The sequence below is a fragment of the Biomphalaria glabrata genome, chromosome 2, assembly GCF_947242115.1.
Source record: "Biomphalaria glabrata chromosome 2, xgBioGlab47.1, whole genome shotgun sequence".
Taxonomy (NCBI): domain Eukaryota; kingdom Metazoa; phylum Mollusca; class Gastropoda; family Planorbidae; genus Biomphalaria; species Biomphalaria glabrata.
In genome coordinates this window covers 27,103,030-27,121,743 of record NC_074712.1, presented here as the reverse complement: position 1 = coordinate 27,121,743, position 18,714 = coordinate 27,103,030, and the positions used below count along the sequence as shown (strand labels likewise).

Here is an 18,714-nt window from a genome sequence, read left to right as displayed (position 1 = left end):
ACTATCGAGATTGATTTCGACCTAAGGATTCAATAGCTAGGACGATATTCGGGACTGAATCATCTAGCTGATATTTATTTATAAAATTCAAGAGCTCAATAGGTCTTTATTTTGGAAATTCGGAGGCTTCAGATGAAACTGTGACAAACCGTTGAAGTCTCTTTCGCTCCAGCAGAAATTCGTTTTTATCAATGTCGCTAGGTGTACTATCGAGATTGATTTCGACCTGAGGATTTAATAGCTGGGAAGGCGACAAAAATTCATATCTATCTGCTACATCATGAAGTTGCTCGAATCGGGTGATTATTTCTTGAACAATCCTGTTCAAGATAGAATAAATTTTCGTTCCTTGCTCTTCTTTGTGTGTAAGTACAGAGTAGTCACTTTTCTCACCAGGCATCTTTTTCTTATGGCCAATACGTTTTTGAGGTTCTGTACTGATTCTCAGATCTGAACACACGCTTTCGGCAAAGGTAATGCTGGCTTCAGCAATGTCCTCTCGATTACTACTTAAAAATGTTTCTAATGTTTTTAGTTTGAGTGAGCAGTCTCGAATAGACAATCCTTGTTTTTGAAGGTAGAATTGCGCATCACTAATTTCAGTTAATACAGGAGCCCAAAATCCAAGATAGGTGAGAAAATTAAGAGACTGAACAGCAACCAATAATCCACCTGCTTCAGATCTAGTCGATGAATTTTCATCTCTGCTAGTTAATGTCTCCAAACTTTTAGCAGGCAATGAATAGTGACTTCTAGAATACGTTTTTGGACACCGTAGTTTTGACCTTTCATGACCGCAGCATTATCATAGCCTTGACCCCTGCAATCAATTATGTCTAAGCCATCCGAACGCAGTTTCTCTAGAATCATCTCAGCGATTCCAGCAGCATGCTTGTCCTTTGTGTCGATGAAGTCAATAAAAGACTCACGAACCTGCACCCCGTCATTCTCCATGACAACGTACCGTAAAATTTGGAAAGTTTGATCCAGCTTTAAGATGTCAGGTGTACTGTCAAAAATAATAGAGAAATATTTGGCTTGTTTTACTTGCTGTATGATTTGTTTTTTAGCGTGATCCCCCAATTTTGTAATAAATTCATTTTGTATTTGTGGAGACATGTATGTATTCGGTCTGGAACAAAGGTTAGTTCGAAGCATTTGCTCCGTCAAGAGTGGATCGTACTTTGATAGTAAATTTACTAACTCTCCAGGTTTTCGTCTCTTGTATAATCAAATCTTGGGCCTTGTCCATATTGTTTCCTACTCTCAGGCGAACTTCAAGTTCCCTCCAAGCAAGCGATGACTGAATGTGAGCTCTGCTGGTCTCATGTTTTTCTATTTTCGGGGATAACCTCCACCACTTATTGAATCTATCTTTGGATTTAAATGAAGATGATGAAATCTTAACAAACGTGGCACCTTAACATTTAAGGAGGGAGAGGGCGGTACTTACGGCCTACGAGCGCTACAAAAGGGGCGACTCTAGGCTACCCACCACAATCTTAGTGCAACAGTGGAGAGAGAGGAACCGCATAAAAATGCGATCGTTCCTCCACATTGCGGCCAATTTGTCAAAATCATCTGGGCTCTCCACTAATAGAATTCCTATTAGAAAAATTAATACTTGCCCTCCGTGGAGGAGATTAAATTTTAATTGCCAGCCCCACAAATAAACATGTCCCTTATAGGGCAAGAGGGAGCCACCAAGAGGCGATTAACACCTGCCATACTCCAAAACTTGGCATCAGCTACACTAAAGTCCTTCCCATCAGATGCCATTTTCTGCTACACCGATGGGTCGGTAATGAGGGACCCCGATAGATCTGGGTATGGGGCCCTTATAGACTACACAGACTGGACAGAACCAGAGATGCCGACTTCTCCGTCTGAGCTTAAAAGGGTTTTGAGGCGCCAGCCAGACTAGTCAGTCTTGGGCACTGTTCATCATTTTGTTTACGTTACAGTATTACAATTAACTAGTTAGTTTTAAAAAAAAACTCGTAGAAAACAAAGGTTAGCTTATTTTTAAAAATTGACATTACAATATAATTATTTCAAAAATTAAACTATTAAGAATCATAAAGAAATGAATAAACTAAGACAATTGTTTAGAGCTAGAGTTTAGAAATATATTTGTAAACTCAATATCTAGATTCTAGATTAAACCAATGGACTAAACAATGAAGTAAAAAAAAAGGTTGGCCTATCTTCTTCTTTATATTACAGAGCATTGATCCGTGTAGTAACAACATGTACCGTGTGTCCGAAATAAATCTAGTAAATTAGATTCAAACTGTTCTAGAGCTTACATTGTATGGAAGAAATAGTCATGGAGATGAAACAAAATAGCGACATGACTAGTTTATAAATCGTTAGTTCATGTTTAAAATACAGTAGTTTATGTTTGTTCGTGTCCATACAATTAGTCGTTTTTACTGAAACGCTCGGGGAAATAGGAAATTAATACACACTGGGGGAATTTTGGTGCCCCTCTCCACTTGGTGCCCTGTGCGGCCCGCACCACCCGCACATTGGTAGCTACGCCACTGAATTATATATATATATACAGTTGCATCCATCTAAGTGTGTGTGTGTGGGGTAGCTACTCTTATGTAAGTTAATGACTTTAGCTTTGCGTTTCTTTTATTGGAAGAGGGGGTTTAATCTCAAAACCCCCTTGGCCACATTTGATAATTAGAGATTAAACCCTGCTAACTTTCCTTGAGTAAACTAACCCTTCCCCCGTGTAGTTTTTTAATTATTATTATTGAAGAGGGAATTTTTTATTACAAACCCTTGTCGGCAACGCTGTGTCAGTGGTGGCTTAATATTAAAATCTCCACTTCAGTATAAAAAAAAACAACGAAAAAAACAAGTGACTATAAATTTCATTTCGTGAAAGAGGGGGGGGGGGGGTTCCCTTTAAACCCACCCTGGCTACGCCTGTGAGGCCTATGAACACACTAGTTAGTTCTATTGTTTAGTAAAAGTAGATAAACTAGGTTTAAACTTTAGTCTTTACTGCTGCACAGAGTAATAGTGACATTCCTGTCAATTATCAGAGCTGAATAGATTCAATCTACGTAGTTGCAGGCCTATGTAGTCTACACTGTGTAGGGGCCTACATACGTTACACGGGTGTAACACAAACATCTTATTTTGAACTGCGAGACATTCCAGTGTTTAAAGGTAAGCTAAATGGCTGAGCAAACACACACACACTACAAGCCTACAAGTACACACTCACAAACGCAAACACACGGGCTCGCGGTGTCGCAGTCTCACAAACAGTCCAGGCCAGTACCTGCACGCGTCTACCGGTGACATTTTTTAGAGGCCAGAGTGACGCCCCGAAAAGTCCAAAATAGATGGTTCGTTTTGACCAGTTACATTCATGTTTCTTTACTGGCACGACAAGGCTGTTATTTCTTTCTAGGGGAAGTACTGAAAATCACTGCTGTAGAAGTACGATTCTTACATGTGTCCATTTGAACGTGTAATTGGACTATTATTAATAGGCTACAATGACTTGATAGCGGACTCGGAAATGACACAGAAGTCGTAAGCCTGCTGATAGCTCTGGGTCTAATTATATTTAGTCACAAAAGTATTACATTGAAACATCATTATTCACAAGTTATTAAATCTAAATAGACGGCTAGTATTTTCAGATAGCAATAAAAAATAAACAGTCAGCGTGTTATTAATAGTAATAGTTATTCGTGCTATCGACTTTTGTGTCATTCAGAAACAACCCCCCCCCCCCCCCCCCCCCCCCCGGATTTTAGGGTTCAGCGAAAACATCCAAACGTTTGTTTGACAGGAATAAAGAGACTTGAACTTCATCGTCAAATCTAGATCTAGATCTATCATCTAACAAAAGGTAGGTTTAGTAGAGCTATATCTACATTTAGTACAATAACATGGTATCTAGACCTAGATCTATCATCTAACAAAAGGTAGGTTTAGTAGAGCTATATCTACATTTAGTAAAATAACATGGTATCTAGAACTAGTTTCGATTACTTTATTAAATTCTGAAAACTGTGTTTCTACTTTCTAGTTATCACCTAGATCTAGATCTACTAAACCTAGAGTATAGATCTAGATGTAAATTCTAATTTTAAATGGCAATATAAATCTATGTAGTCTAGGTCCTATATATCCTAGAATCTATATTGAATACATTTTATGTATTATTTGATTATTATTAAGTAGGCCTCTAGATCTATTACTATTATCATTAGCTCAAATATTTATACAATAGAGCCGTACTTCTTTTATAAAATGATTAAAGTCTACAACACATTATATTTAAGAGCCTATATATTATATTATAGGCTATATATAGGCATACCTTGCCTTATATCGTTATATCCCCCCCCCCCCTACTAGATCTAGATCTACAAGTTTATTAGCAATGTTTTCATAGAAGTGTGCTAACTTTAACCTTGTGACCGTGACATGTGTGTAGTTCTTTTGTTTGATAGATCTAGATCTTGGCTTTAACTTTTATGTCATTTATGTCCAGACATGGATAGGAAGTTCAACAAAATAGATACTGAACATGAAGAGCTAAATGATCCCTCATTACCGCTTACATATAAAAGCCTATCAATTTGTATGTCGGCTTTTTTATAATTGTAAAGTTGAAGGAATGTTGGGCCTAAAATGCTTAGATAATATATATATATATATAACTTTAACCCAGCAGTAGTTAGAACTATTTGATATGCGATGAACTAACCCCCCTTTTATGTACAGTTATAACTAGGGCCTTCTATCATGGAAGTAATTTAACATATTTACACTTACAATAAATTGTGTATTGACATATGAGTTGCTTCCATTTGTTTTGTTCAACATTCTGACATTATAATGTCACTTTCTAGCAACCAATAGATTGACATGAACATGCATGTATTATGATAATGTTTTAGCACTTATGCTTCAATCTGTCTCTCTCTCTACTGTCATATCTACAATTTGATGATCGTCTATCTGTAAGAATCCCTCTGAAAGATAAAACATCATCATTTAACTTTTCTTTATTTGACTTCCTTTGGAAGACCCGGTTAATGTGACCTATATCTCTATGTCATCATTTCTGGTGTAGATAAAACCTTGGTATGATGCGAGTGGAAGCAAGAAAAGAAGTTAAAACCAAAGTAGGATTTGAACCCTAGAACCTACTGGTTGTTATCTTTATTGGCCCTCTTGTTATTTCTGTACTAACCGTGATACCTAAACATAAACACAAAGATTAGCCTTTGAAAATCTCATCATTTATAGTTGTAGGCCTCGAATGTCCAATGTTGAAAGGATAGAACACACGGACTTGAGTCAACTTGTTTGTTTCAGAGAGGGACATTCAATCTTATACACGTGACAAGACATAAAGATATGTCTCTGTTAACGCCCTTAAAAATGTTAAGACAGTAAACATAGCCAAGTGTCTTTTTGTTCACAACAGTCTGACTGTATTTTGTAACACACTCTCGCTTTTTTTTTCTCTCTCTCACACACACACACACCTACATTTAGACATTCGCTACATACTTAAATACTTTACCTTTGTACAAAAAGGACTACATTGTATCACATCCTTTTAAAATGTTTTTTTTTAAGCTTATAGAAAAATATCTTAGCTGCGAAAATAAATGAAGCTGTTAGCTTACGAAATAATGTCTGTTTTTTTTTTTTGTTCTTAGACAAGTTTCAACTCTAGCTCTAGATTTCTAGATTGCATTTTAAGATGAATAAAAACTTTGTCTAGAAATAACAGGCTCTTGTATTTCATGAACTCAGCTGAACTTTAGACTGCTGCTAATTCAGTCAAATTGATAAACCTATAGATCTACATGAGTTTGTCAGTTGTCAATAGTAATAAAGAAGAAAAATGGAAAAGCTAATAAATTTTAGTTGATCTCAGTTTTAATAATCATAAGTGAAGTATGGCTGTAATGAAATTGTCAAGTATGGCTGTAATGAAATTGTCAAGTATGGCTGTAATGAAATTGTCAAGTATGGCTGTAATGAAATTGTCAAGTATGGCTGTAATGAAATTGTCAAGTATGGCTGTAATGAAATTGTCAAGTATGGCTGTAATGAAATTGTCAAGTATGGCTGTAATGAAATTGTCAAGTATGGCTGTAATGAAATTGTCAAGTATGGCTGTAATGAAATTGTCAAGTATGGCTGTAATGAAATTGTCAAGTATGGCTGTAATGAAATTGTCAAGTATGGCTGTAATGAAATTGTCAAGTATGGCTGTAATGAAATTGTTGAAACTTTTCTCTGTTTTTTAAAACCTGGTGGACAGAGTGTTTAATGAAGTTGTGTGTTGTTGTCTTAGTTTGTCGCACAATGTTTCTAGCACAATGCAACCAAACTTGAAGGTATATCTGACCTAGTGTTCGGCTTATCTTGAACTAATTCTAAGTTATTACAATTCAATGCACAGAACACGGACGTATTGATAAGCGAAGTATTGGAATCGTTTCTTCCTTCTCATGTTCAGGCTAGAAGTTTTTATCTGTGGCGCAGTGGTTTCAAGTTAGGCAGCTCTCCATAGTATTTTTACTCTAAACGAAAGGGATGGGGGGGGGTCTCATTTGGGCTTCTCGATAGAGTCTGTAGCTTTGAATGGCATGGTCGGCATTCTCTGGTGATGCTCCACAATTGCTAATCTCACGTGTCCCTATTTTTAGCTTCCAGAACGTATGTCGTCTCGTTATGTTGTGTCCGGTTCTGAGTCTAACAAATTCTAAGTTAGTCGTGTCGGACAGCTTGCAATAGGTGGCGTTTTTCTTGAACTTTGGGTGAGAGCTGGTCGATTTCGCGTTTATTTTGCTCTCTATTTTTTCATTTCTTCCGACTAGAGAGGCATTTTAAAATGTTTATTCATTCATTGGACAGTATGTCTGCTTCTTCATTTCTTTCTATTTCATTGTGTTCTGGGACCCATTGGAGAAAAGTATCTTGTTGTTGTTGAGGTTTACAAGAGCTGTTCTGAATTATTTTCTTTTGGAAGCTTCAGAGTTTTTCAGGATTTGTAGAACTGTTCTGGCATTGATCAGTAAGACTATCTCTCAGTTCGGCCTGCTGAAGTGGTTTACTAGAGTGCTACCTGCTAGTGCTCCCCTTACAATTGACTGTTCTAGTATTTCTCCATTGGGCCACTCCATTAGCATGCCTCCTCCTCTGTTTGTTTTGGATTATTGAGATGAGTTCTAAGCAAAGTTATGTTTCAGCACGGTGGAATCAAGTAAAGTATTTTTTAGCGGTCCTCAAAAGGGGAATAGTCGCTAATAGTTATTTGTGATCTGTCTGTCCGTCCGTTCCGTTTAAACAAAGAAACTAGAAAAGATATCGAAAATCCGATATCGCGATGATTTAGATCTTTCAAAGCTCTGATGTAGCGGCTTTTTTCTTTTCTGAAAGGGAATCATTTAGTTTTTAAAAAATTTAAATATGCAAACAATTTACCTTTTTTTTTTTTACAACTATTAACTATTAATATAAAAAAAAACACGGGAGAATATATTACTGAGGAGATTCTTATTCCAGTATACTTCAAAAATATTTATGCTAATTTTTTTTGTTAGTTTGTAAAATTTTTTTTTACTTTTGTTTCAAAAGTGAATGAATGTTTTTGATATGTATACAAAATCCTATATATTTAAAAAAAAATCATTTAATAAGCATTGTTTCATTTTAAGCACTTGCAGTGCAATGTACTACCACAGGAAACGATTAAGAGATTTAACCAAAGGGAAAAGTGTATTCCTTGAGGCCTTGAATGTAACATCGGCTCTATAGAGAATGATGAATTAGATAATCATTCAATAAGATCAGATAAGCCAGGTTGACATTGAACCATATCTTCTTAATCATCAATTCATTGAATACACATGAATATTAACAATGTAATAATTAAAATTAATATAGGCTCGTATCTCCGTATCTTGTCGTCAGTCGCGGCCTAACAATAAAATAATATCGGCCAGTACACGTGTCTTGTTTGTGTCTTGGCGGAGAGAGAGGGCTGTGTGGTTGGTGAGAGTTTGTAATTCATAGCGTCTGAGAGAGTGCTGTGGTTGGTGAGAGTTTGTAATTCATAGCGTCTGAGAGAGTGCTGTGGTTGGTGAGAGTTTGTAATTCATAGCGTCTGAGAGAGGGCTGTGGTTGTGAGAGTTTGTAATTCATAGCGTCTGAGAGAGTGCTGTGGTTGGTGAGAGTTTGTAATTCATAGCGTCTGAGAGAGTGCTGTGGTTGTGAGAGTTTGTAATTCATAGCGTCTGAGAGAGAGCTGTGGTTGTGAGAGTTTGTAATTCATAGCGTCTGAGAGAGAGCTGTGGTTGGTGATAGTTTGTAATTCATAGCGTCTGAGAGAGTGCTGTGGTTGGTGAGAGTTTGTAATTCATAGCGTCTGAGAGAGAGCTGTGGTTGGCGAGAGTTTGTAATTCATAGCGTCTGAGAGAGAGCTGTGGTTGGTGAGAGTTTGTAATTCATAGCGTCTGAGAGAGTGCTGTGGTTGGTGAGAGTTTGTAATTCATAGCTTCTGAGAGAGAGCTGTGTGGTTGGTGAGAGTTTGAAATTTATAGCGTCTGAGAGAGTGCTGTGGTTGGTGAGAGTTTGTAATTCATAGCTTCTGAGAGAGAGCTGTGTGGTTGGTGAGAGTTTGAAATTTATAGCGTCTGAGAGAGTGCTGTGGTTGGTGAGAGTTTGTAATTCATAGCTTCTGAGAGAGAGCTGTGTGGTTGGTGAGAGTTTGAAATTTATAGCGTCTGAGAGAGTGCTGTGGTTGGTGAGAGTTTGTAATTCATAGCGTCTGATAGTCTTGCTGGAAATATTGAAAGCTGCCTTTTTACCTTCCTTAAATGGACCACTTCGGGGGCCTATTCTGAGTTTCTACTTCCACACGCACTATCTTTGTTACCTTGTTTTTATTATGTTGGTAAAAGTGATCTTTCATTATGGTATCCTTAATGTCATTTATTTTGTCTACTTATTTCAAAATTTCTACCGATTTTTTCTCTTTTCATTTTGTAAAACTGTTTCCTAAGGTAACATCGCTACCACATCTTTTCGTATCTCTTTCTCTTTATTTCTCCCTCTTTTACTGTATTTGACTGTTTAAAGAACGTATGCAGGTTCTTTAAAGAGAATTTCACTGTGATTCTCTTTGAATGTGAACATCCCTACCGCCAATGTCCTTATCTTTTTCTTTTCTAAACGCTGCCCAAATAGTCTCACTGGCAGTCTGGGAACACGTTTGTGAAATAGAACCCTCTTTGTTGAGGTTTAGACATTCCTATGATCTGATTTACTAAGTTCTTCTTAATAAAGGATGTCTTTTAGAATACGTCCAACTGACCTGCATATGAACACATCTAATTTTCATTGTCTCAGAGTATTAGCTTGGTCTCAAACTTCCCTTCCCCCCAGACAGCACCAATTAAATCAGTTTAAGCTCTCTCTTTTGTTGACCAAAGCTGCAGAACATTTTGTATTTCTGTATACATGGAGATCAGGTTCATTGTTAGTTTTACTAGAAGGTCTACCTTCAATTTGGACACAAAAAAAATGTCACTTCCTTGATCTCTGTTTTTCTTTCTCCTTTTTGTTGTCCTCCCTGTGCCACTCCCCCCCTGTATGTCATTGTCTGGTGCTCGTCAATACAATGTTGCAAGGAAAATGAACTAGCAATTAAAAACCAAATTGCCATTGTTATCTCGGCACATGTCGAACTCGTGTCTATAAATAGATCTTAATATTCACAACTTTATGTGGGCGTGGCCGCCATTCTTTCAACTGTGGCCCAGAAATTCTAGCGCCAGAAGGAGGACTACGGTGTAACGTTCAGAAAATGACCAGCATTATTTACAACGTCAAGAAGGGAACCGCCTTTCTATAAACGTATAAACTATTAGAGCGCGTCATGCGTACATCCGAAGCAATACAAATAATTCAAGGATACATTCAGCGTTACTTTATCTTTGGGATACACACAAGCACACAGAGACAACAAGAGGGGAGAGAATCATTGGCGAGCCGAACAAACGGCTACAGTTAGGTCATGGGATATTTAACGACGGAAATGTAATACCTATGTAGCGGTAATCAAGTAGCTTCCAGCTTGAATCTCTTCAACAAAATGTAATACCTATGTAGCGGTAATCAAGTAGCTTCCAGCTTGAATCTCTTCAACAAAATGTATTACCTATGTAGCGGTAATCAAGTAGCTTCCAGCTTGAATCTCTTCAACAAAAGTGAAACGAAAGAACTGGAAAATCTAATGCTACAAAAATAATAATAAAAACACAAAGCAAGCCAAAACCTATAAGTTTTATGGAAGAATGAAAAGATTCATTTTTGTCTGCTAAACATACAATTGTTCCATTCCATACTTATACTATATTATTATGTAATAGATACTAGACAGCTGTGTATCAAGGATTGGCCTCTTTAGTCACACAAAAAGTTGCAAAGGGAAAGACCGTCTCTCGAGACGTAAAATGCCACAGGAGAACTAATATATCAAAATAGTTTGAACAAAATCAATGTTTAGATATTAATTTTACATAAAACTTTGCTAGAAACTTAGTTGTGTTAGTCTAATCATTCTGATAGTTGACATATTCCATTGACCGTATAATATGTCACATGTATTGAGCTCTCTCATAAAGTTAATAAAAATGTGTAATTCATTTCAATTGTATTTGAATGACAGTCTTTAAAGTATACAAAGTTTTATATTACGATGTAAAACAACATCTAGTCAGACTTTGGGTAAAATCTATAAGACTTTCTGTTTGTTCGACGTTTAAAATAAAATGAAAAGTAAGACTATAGAATAAAAAATAAAACAAAGTTCTACATATACAAATACATTGAAAAATATATACATTAAATATGTGAACTTCACTTCTATGAAATATTCAAAAAGATATGGACTTAAATGGAAATGTAAAAAATAAATTATATATATTATAACTGCTATTAACATTCAGAATGTCGCAGTCACTACTATCAATCTATCTCCAGTAGACATAGTAATTCTTGCTGGATAAATTTACGTTAAAAATTTAAGTATCTATTTTGCACAGTCTAATTTGTTAAGTATTTAGCGAAAAATATCTTGTTACTTTTAACCGTTATAGTAAATGTCACTTAAAAAAGCCGACATCTAAATAGTTTATTTTTTTCCATTAATGTTTATAGGTAATTATTTGAAGTTCAAAACAAAACACCATCTTGTTCTTGTAAAATAAATGTATTTACTAAAAAATGTCCCTGGTGACCAGTTCAGTTTGACCTTTCCCCTCTGACCTGCCCAGACTTGCTGGAATGTATGATTAGCAAAGTACGAAGTAATCACACCAATTGAGCAACGGAAGGTCAAGTTTGAAGTTCTATTTGACTAGAGGTGACTGACTGACTGACACTGTCCTGGAGATGATCACTGGACCCACATTTTCCACCGATCTTGTAGTGGTTCTAAAAGTGCATGCAACTTGTTCTACGACAGTTCCAAGATTATTGGTGATTTAGTTTAATTCAATTTGATTTCAATTGAAATTTGTGTTTATAACATTCATAATAAATACTAACACATTAATTTTAACCTAAACTGCGACATAAATCATGATGAGTAAATAAATGAGATAGACATACAAATAAGCCGACAAAAAAACTGGAGTGTAATATGTCAAAGATTTTTTTCTAGATGTATGTCGTGTTAAGAGGCTAAGTTGCTAAGAAAGTAAGAGTATACCTACATCACACGATTGAAGTAAAGTTCCCCCCTTTCAGAGCTTGTGATCTATGGGGCAGATGATGTAAAGTTCATCTGTTTCTGAGGCCCATGGTTAACGAGGGTCTCATGTGACCAGCACAACGACCAATCAGCTTTACTTTACCCAACTACTGACAGGTACCCATTAGAGCTGGGTGGATTCAGAGGCGCCATAACATTGATTCCGAAAGTAAAAATCCCAGTTTTCGCCAGGATTCGAAGCATGTACCCCCGGTTCGAAAGCCAAGCGCTTATCCACTCAGCCATGTCACTCGATTAATGGAGTATACAAGTCCAATAGCAGTCTATGTATTACAACTACCCTATTACATTACGTCTGCCTATAACCTTTGACATAAAGTGTGCCCTATTACATTACGTCTGCCTATAACCTTTGACATAATGTGTGCCCTATTACATTACGTCTGCCTATAACCTTTGACATAATGTGTGCCCTGTTACATTACGTCTGCATATAACCTTTGACATAAAGTGTACCCTGTTACATTACGTCTGCCTATAACCTTTGACATAAAGTGTGCCCTATTACATTACGTATGCCTATAACCTTTGACATAAAGTGTACCCTGTTACATTACGTCTGCCTATAACCTTTGACATGAAGTGTACCCTGTTACATTACGTCTGCCTATAACCTTTGACATGAAGTGTACCCTGTTACATTACGTCTGCCTATAACCTTTGACATAAAGTGTGCCCTATTACATTACGTCTGCCTATAACCTTTGACATAAAGTGTACCCTGTTACATTACATCTGCCTATAACCTTTGACATGAAGTGTGCCCTGTTACATCAAGTTTTATTTCATTCTTGCATACATCACGGCTACACTTTTAGACACATACGTAGGGTGGATATTCCTTTATTTTCGTCGCTGCTGTTAAGTAGTAAGTCTTTGTTTCATATAACAATTCTAGAGATAATGATTGAATTTCAAGAGGGGTATAGATACATATTTGAGGTAATCATTGCTTAATCTTCAAGTTATTACTTAAAACTAGCTAATATCTAGAGACACTCGTTTCATTCTAGAGACCATTAGACTACTTACTTCTAGAAACAGAGTGACAATGACAAAATTGCTTGGTCTTTAAATGTATTATCTTGTTGTTGTTTTTTATTGACAAACAAATTTGTCTCGTGTGCACACATACCAATAGCACACAACTATGTCACACGTGTAAGAACGTATACCTTCAAGCTAATTAGTGCATCACTGCATAGTAAGATAATCATACGTTATGTAAAAACACCAGACTAACTTTGTAGGCCACAGACTGTTATTTCATCTCTTTCTCTCTTACACACAAAAAAAAAACATTTTGTTATCTAAGAATCTTAAGATGATCATAAAGTGTACCTAGAGATTAGACTTTATTACTTTGTCTTTCTTATCTACTACATAGAGTTGCACATAGCAAGCTCCAAGAAGTCGGAAATCAATAAGACAAGTTTTCCCCTATTCAGAGTCTTGCTTTTAAAACCCTCCCAGTTTAAATTTGGTTCTTTCGGCTCTTCAAGTCTTTAGTTATTGTCTGGTTTTATTGAAACCTGGTAAAGGTTTTTCATTGCCGATAAGTTTTGTGTTACCAGTAGGACCTAAAGGTTTTTCATTTCCGGTAAGTTTTGTGTTACCAATAGGACGTCAAGTTTTTTCATTGCCGGTAAGTTTTGTGTTACCAATAGGACGTCAAATTTTTTTTATTGCCGATAAGTTTTGTGTTACCAGTAGGACCTAAAGGTTTTTCATTTCCGGTAAGTTTTGTGTTACCAATAGGACGTCAAGTTTTTTCATTGCCGGTAAGTTTTGTGTTACCAATAGGACGTCAAGTTTTTTCATTACCGATAAGCTTTGTGTTACCAGTAGGACGTCAAGTTTTTTCATTACCGATAAACTTTGTGTTACCAGTAGGACGTCAAGTTTTTTCATTACCGATAAACTTTGTGTTACCAGTAGGACGTCAAGTTTTTTCATTGCCGGTAAGTTTTGTGTTACCAATAGGACGTCAAGGAACTCGATTATTTAGACGTCCCAATAGGTCAAGATTTTCGTCTCCTTTATTTAATAAACCTTTCTCTCTTGTTAGATCTTGATAAACCGGCACTGCTAACACCGTTCTACTGTCACTGAGTATGTGTTACTGTGTGCCGAGGAGGGGTTGGGAAGGTTGCTTACTAGACATGATGACACACATTTGCATATTCATGTCTCATGCTCTTGCTAACCCTAGCCCTAACCCTAACCCTAGCCCTAACCTCTTCACTTCATTTCTATCTGTAACATTTTGTTTTTATTTTGAAATCTTTAACAAATTCAAGACAGCCAGTGTGTGTTTCTCAAACTTCGACCTGTGCCCCCCCCCCTCCCCCATTGAACCTGATTAATATTAAAGCATGGATTGATAACAACAATTTAAATAAAACTTTTTTTTGGGGGTCCTAGAAAAATAAATTGAGCTACTTCGCCCCTCCCTCCCTCCCTCTTTATCAGGGCATCGAGCCCTCCACAGTTTCAGAAGCGCTGGCATAAAAGTATTAACATTGGCATTTGCTTTTTAATGATGCGATCGATAATTTTGAGACATGTTTAGCGTGTAATACATTACTGCACTTTGTATCAATATTTGCGTAGATTTAACAATACTTGAAAGAAAAAAGTAAAAGTACCCCTTTCAGACCTTGCGATCTTTGGTAGCAGATTATAAAAATCTCCTTAGAAATCTCTCCTTGTTTCTATTGCCGATGGTTAACGAAAGTGTGGCCAGCACAATGACCAACCTCCTTTATTTCCTTAGAGTTGGATGGACTCGGGGCAACTTCACAATCTTCACAATCTGGAAATCTGAAATCTCAATACTCATCAATTATTAATATTGTAATGGTGCAATGCACAAATACTAAATAGTAAGACAAATGTTTTATGGATAATAAAGATTATTATAATAAAAGCCTACTAGTCGACCGGCGGCGTAGCATGCGCCGCTATTTTGAAGGGCCGGCCTTAGGTGACCGCAGTGGGCTTCGCACTTATGCGACCGCAGTGGGCCCGTGACTCCCAGGCCATTAGACTGGTTCGTGACGTAGTAGGTCAGCGAACATTGTTTTCGATCTATGTCGAAGGCGCCGGTGGGCCCCGCACTTTCATAGGAGCCGCGCTAATTCTAGGTGTATAAATTATTAAATTAAACCATTGTATAACTTATAACAGATTTCCCGCGGCCTCCTGTCGATTTACCAGGAGCCCCTGGAAATCTCCTGAAATTACAAAATATACGAAAAAGTCCTGGAAATATCCGGAAATTATTAAAATCTTTAGAAAACACATACAATTCAATCTCATGAAATATATAAACAAAAATTGTCATTTTGGGGTGTCATTCAATACGGAAAATGCCAATCCTACGCGCGATAATAAAAAAAAGCGGCATTATCTCGTAATTTTGGAATCTGGTGAAAGAAGCTTCTCGCGCCTCAAACTAATGTAGGATTACTTTAGTTCAACAATTCTCGAAGATAGATTCAAACATTTGGTAATTCTTGCTATTGAGCGTAATCTATGTAGGAAATATAATTTTTTTGATATGCTGTATGACTTCGCTACACGCAAGGCTCGTAAAGTAATTCTGTACGTAGTAAAGAATGAATAAAATGCAAAGACGAATTTATTTTCTTATAAAAACTCTTAAATTTCACTTATTATCCTTATCCCTACCCAAGCTTGGCCCCGCGAAATCCGTTTCGCATAGGGCCCCACAACGGTTGAGTCCGGCCCTGCTCTTAAGCGAAGGTGAATACAGAGTAGATTAATTGTTTTCGCCCCCCCCCCTCCCTCTTTTTTCGCCGCTACCTGAGGTAGAAATAAAAAAAAAAGAATAATCTTTCTTGGTCACAATGGTCTGGCCCTGCTATTTAGTGACTATTTAGAATACTACTTGTTCTCCCCCACCCCCTCTTTTTTTTTCCTGGTGTAACTCTAGTTCGTTTGACTTGCAGAAATAAAAGAGTAATCTTTCCTTTACTTCTTGCTTGCGTGTCCATATCTTGAGCCATGTAGAGAATTATATATATATAGATATGTATATATAAAATACACATACAATACACAAAATGTTAACGATTATAATAAATAAAATGTAAATTGAATCTCCATACATTTTATAAAACTACATGGCTTCCTATCTCTGCGATATGTGCGCTGGACTGTCCTTCGGTCGTCTCGAAGGTCCCGGGTTCATACCCTGCCCGCTGCCATCCCCGTGGTCCTGTTTGGACTAGGGTAGAGATTATCTCCAACTCTGAAGGAACATCCTAAAGGTGTCAAACATTTTACGTGAAAACCTTTCATTGTGATTGGCATTTGTGATTCTTTTGTGGGATACAAATAGGCCCCTACTAAAGATTCAACAGTAAGATCCTAAGTCAAAGTTCACTCTACTTGTTTATTTTGTCCAATGATGACCAGTCTAGAGTGAGTCACGCTGTCCACTCAGCACTCTGCCCTCTCAGCACTCTGTCATCACTCCCAACACTCCTGCTCTAATCGAACTATCTCAGTCCAGGGCAAGAGGACATGTCAACGTGGGGTTGTTGTTTTTGTTTTTGCAACATATTGAGTATAGCCATCAAAAAAACAAAACAACAATATTAGTATGTAACAGATGATGTTCTTGGTGTCTTTGTAGGTTTTTCATTTATAACCATTATGCGTTATAACCTCATATGGTACATTTATTCTGTTCCTCATATGATACATTTATTCTGTTCCTCATATGATACATTTATTCTGTTCCTCATATGATACATTTATTCTGTTCCTCATATATATTTATTCTGTTCCTCATATGATACATTTATTCTGTTCCTCATATGATACATTTATTCTGTTCCTCATATGATACATTTATTCTGTTCCTCATATGATACATTTATTCTGTTCCTCATATGATACATTTATTCTGTTCCTCATATGATACATTTATTCTGTTCCTCATATATAATATTTATTCTGTTTGGTTAGATTTACTTGTCTTCACTCTTGAGACCATATAAGTGCAGTCTCTTGGTCGTGAATTGACTTGCCAACTCTTCTAGTCTCACTTTCCAACCAAATGTTGACAATGCAAGAAAAAACATTTGATGTACAACATTTCCACTGGTGTTTCATTCTTTGTTTATGTTTCTTCTGATCTGTACATTGTGTGACCTGAAACCAAACCCTGATCAAGTTACATGCTCAAACTCTCGTGATATCCACTGTAGTCCAAAGTTCGTTTAGTTTAAAACTCTACAATTTAAAGTCTGTTTTTAGACTGAGAAGGACGAAAATGTCTCATAGTGTTAACCGTTGCATCGCCACACTTCATCTATTAGCCTTTTATTGTTCAGAACTGTAGTCTATTCGTGTTCTATTCAAATCAAATCAAACTGCTTTTCTTCTACACATGGGCGCTCCTAGCGCTCCCCCAGACCCCATTGCTAGTAATGGCGCGGAATCTACATTTTTTCTACCAACTCATGGAAGAACGTATTCTAGGGCACAATAAAAGTCTTCCAAAAGAATTAAGAGTCAGAATGTAATAAAGATTATGTACACACACACACACACATAAATACATATAAATTTTTTTCGCTGGGGGGAGTGGGGTCGGGGGGGGGAACCACCCCCTCCCCCCGAAAAAAATCCTGGCTACGCCCATGAAACACACACACACACACTAATATTTTGATCAACTTTATCTATAGATAAACTGATATAGCAAATGTTGAACTATTAGTGAACCTCCTACGCCCGAGGCACAAACCTGGGAATACTTGAACCATAACAACACAACATAGCTCTTACCAGTTGACGTCTGTGTCTAGAGTATCCCAGCTTTTTATGTTCTCAACCTGGCGTCTCTGTGGAAATGTCTCTGTCTGTGGAGTGAGACATGGAAAGGCTAAAGAAGAAAACTGAAAGGAGATGTTATTTTTATCTTTTGTCTCCCTGACCTTGGTGTGGGGATTCAACCCTCGCTCTCCCAATGCAGAAACTACGCCATGCCGGATTGGCTCCTCGTGGTCCGTTGTTTCCCCACCTCTGATTGAAACAAAAAGCATGTACTGTTAAGACAGTTTTATCAGCGTGACAACTTATCAACGTGACAAAACTTCCAAAATAAATATTAACGTTTTAGTTTAATTATGTCTTTAATCATCCAATCATGTGTCTCCTATCATGTCTCTATCATCCAATCATCTGTCTATCATTTTTCTATCATCCAATCCTCTGTCTCCTATCATATCTCCTATCATCCAATCATCTGTCTCCTATCATGTCTCTAGAAAGTCAGAATGAAGTCGTGTATTATTGATTATATTACAATACATAGATAGACCTACTATTTTATCAAAAATGTCACAGATAAAGACTCTATGTAAGTAACAACATGTCGTAAAATCCAACACTGGGTATCCCATACAAAAATACTTTGCATTTCTTCAGTAGCATAACTTCTAACGCCCAAGGTGGTACTCCAATGCGTTGTCTTTGAAAACATACTTTTATGGATAGTCTGTAAAATCATCAAAAACTTTCTGAGACATTTAGAGCTACGTCGTTCTTATAGTGTTTAGTTTTACGTAAATGGCTTGTGATCAGTTTGGCATTGCTTCATGTTCTTCCTGCTAGATATACACTTTTAGACACCAGAGAATCTTCTTCTCCAACAGCTGATACCAGCTCCAATTATTTTTCTGGCCTTAATTGCATGTCAGCAGCAAGTGCATCTATGTCAGCAACAAATGCATCTATGTCAGCAACAAATGCATCTATGTCAGCAACAAGTGCATCTATGTCAGCAACAAGTGCATCTATGTCAGCAAAAAGTGCATCTATGTCAGCAAAAAGTG

The 18,714-nt window shown here is 37.0% G+C and overlaps 1 protein-coding gene across 3 annotated transcripts in view; it reads left to right on the top strand.

The window, feature by feature from the left end:
• Nucleotides 1-3,171: 3,171 nt before the first annotated feature.
• LOC106050893 (uncharacterized) overlaps nucleotides 3,172-18,714 on the top strand; it is a 32,952-nt gene continuing 17,409 nt past the window's right edge. The window contains exon 1 of one of the 3 annotated variants that reach the window (XM_056019795.1): nucleotides 3,172-3,189. The gene's annotated coding sequence lies outside the window, so the exon portion shown is untranslated. Of the gene's footprint in view, nucleotides 3,190-3,277; nucleotides 3,964-18,714 lie in introns of those variants that run through there. The other 2 variants (XM_056019792.1, XM_056019794.1) reach the window with 2 other exon arrangements.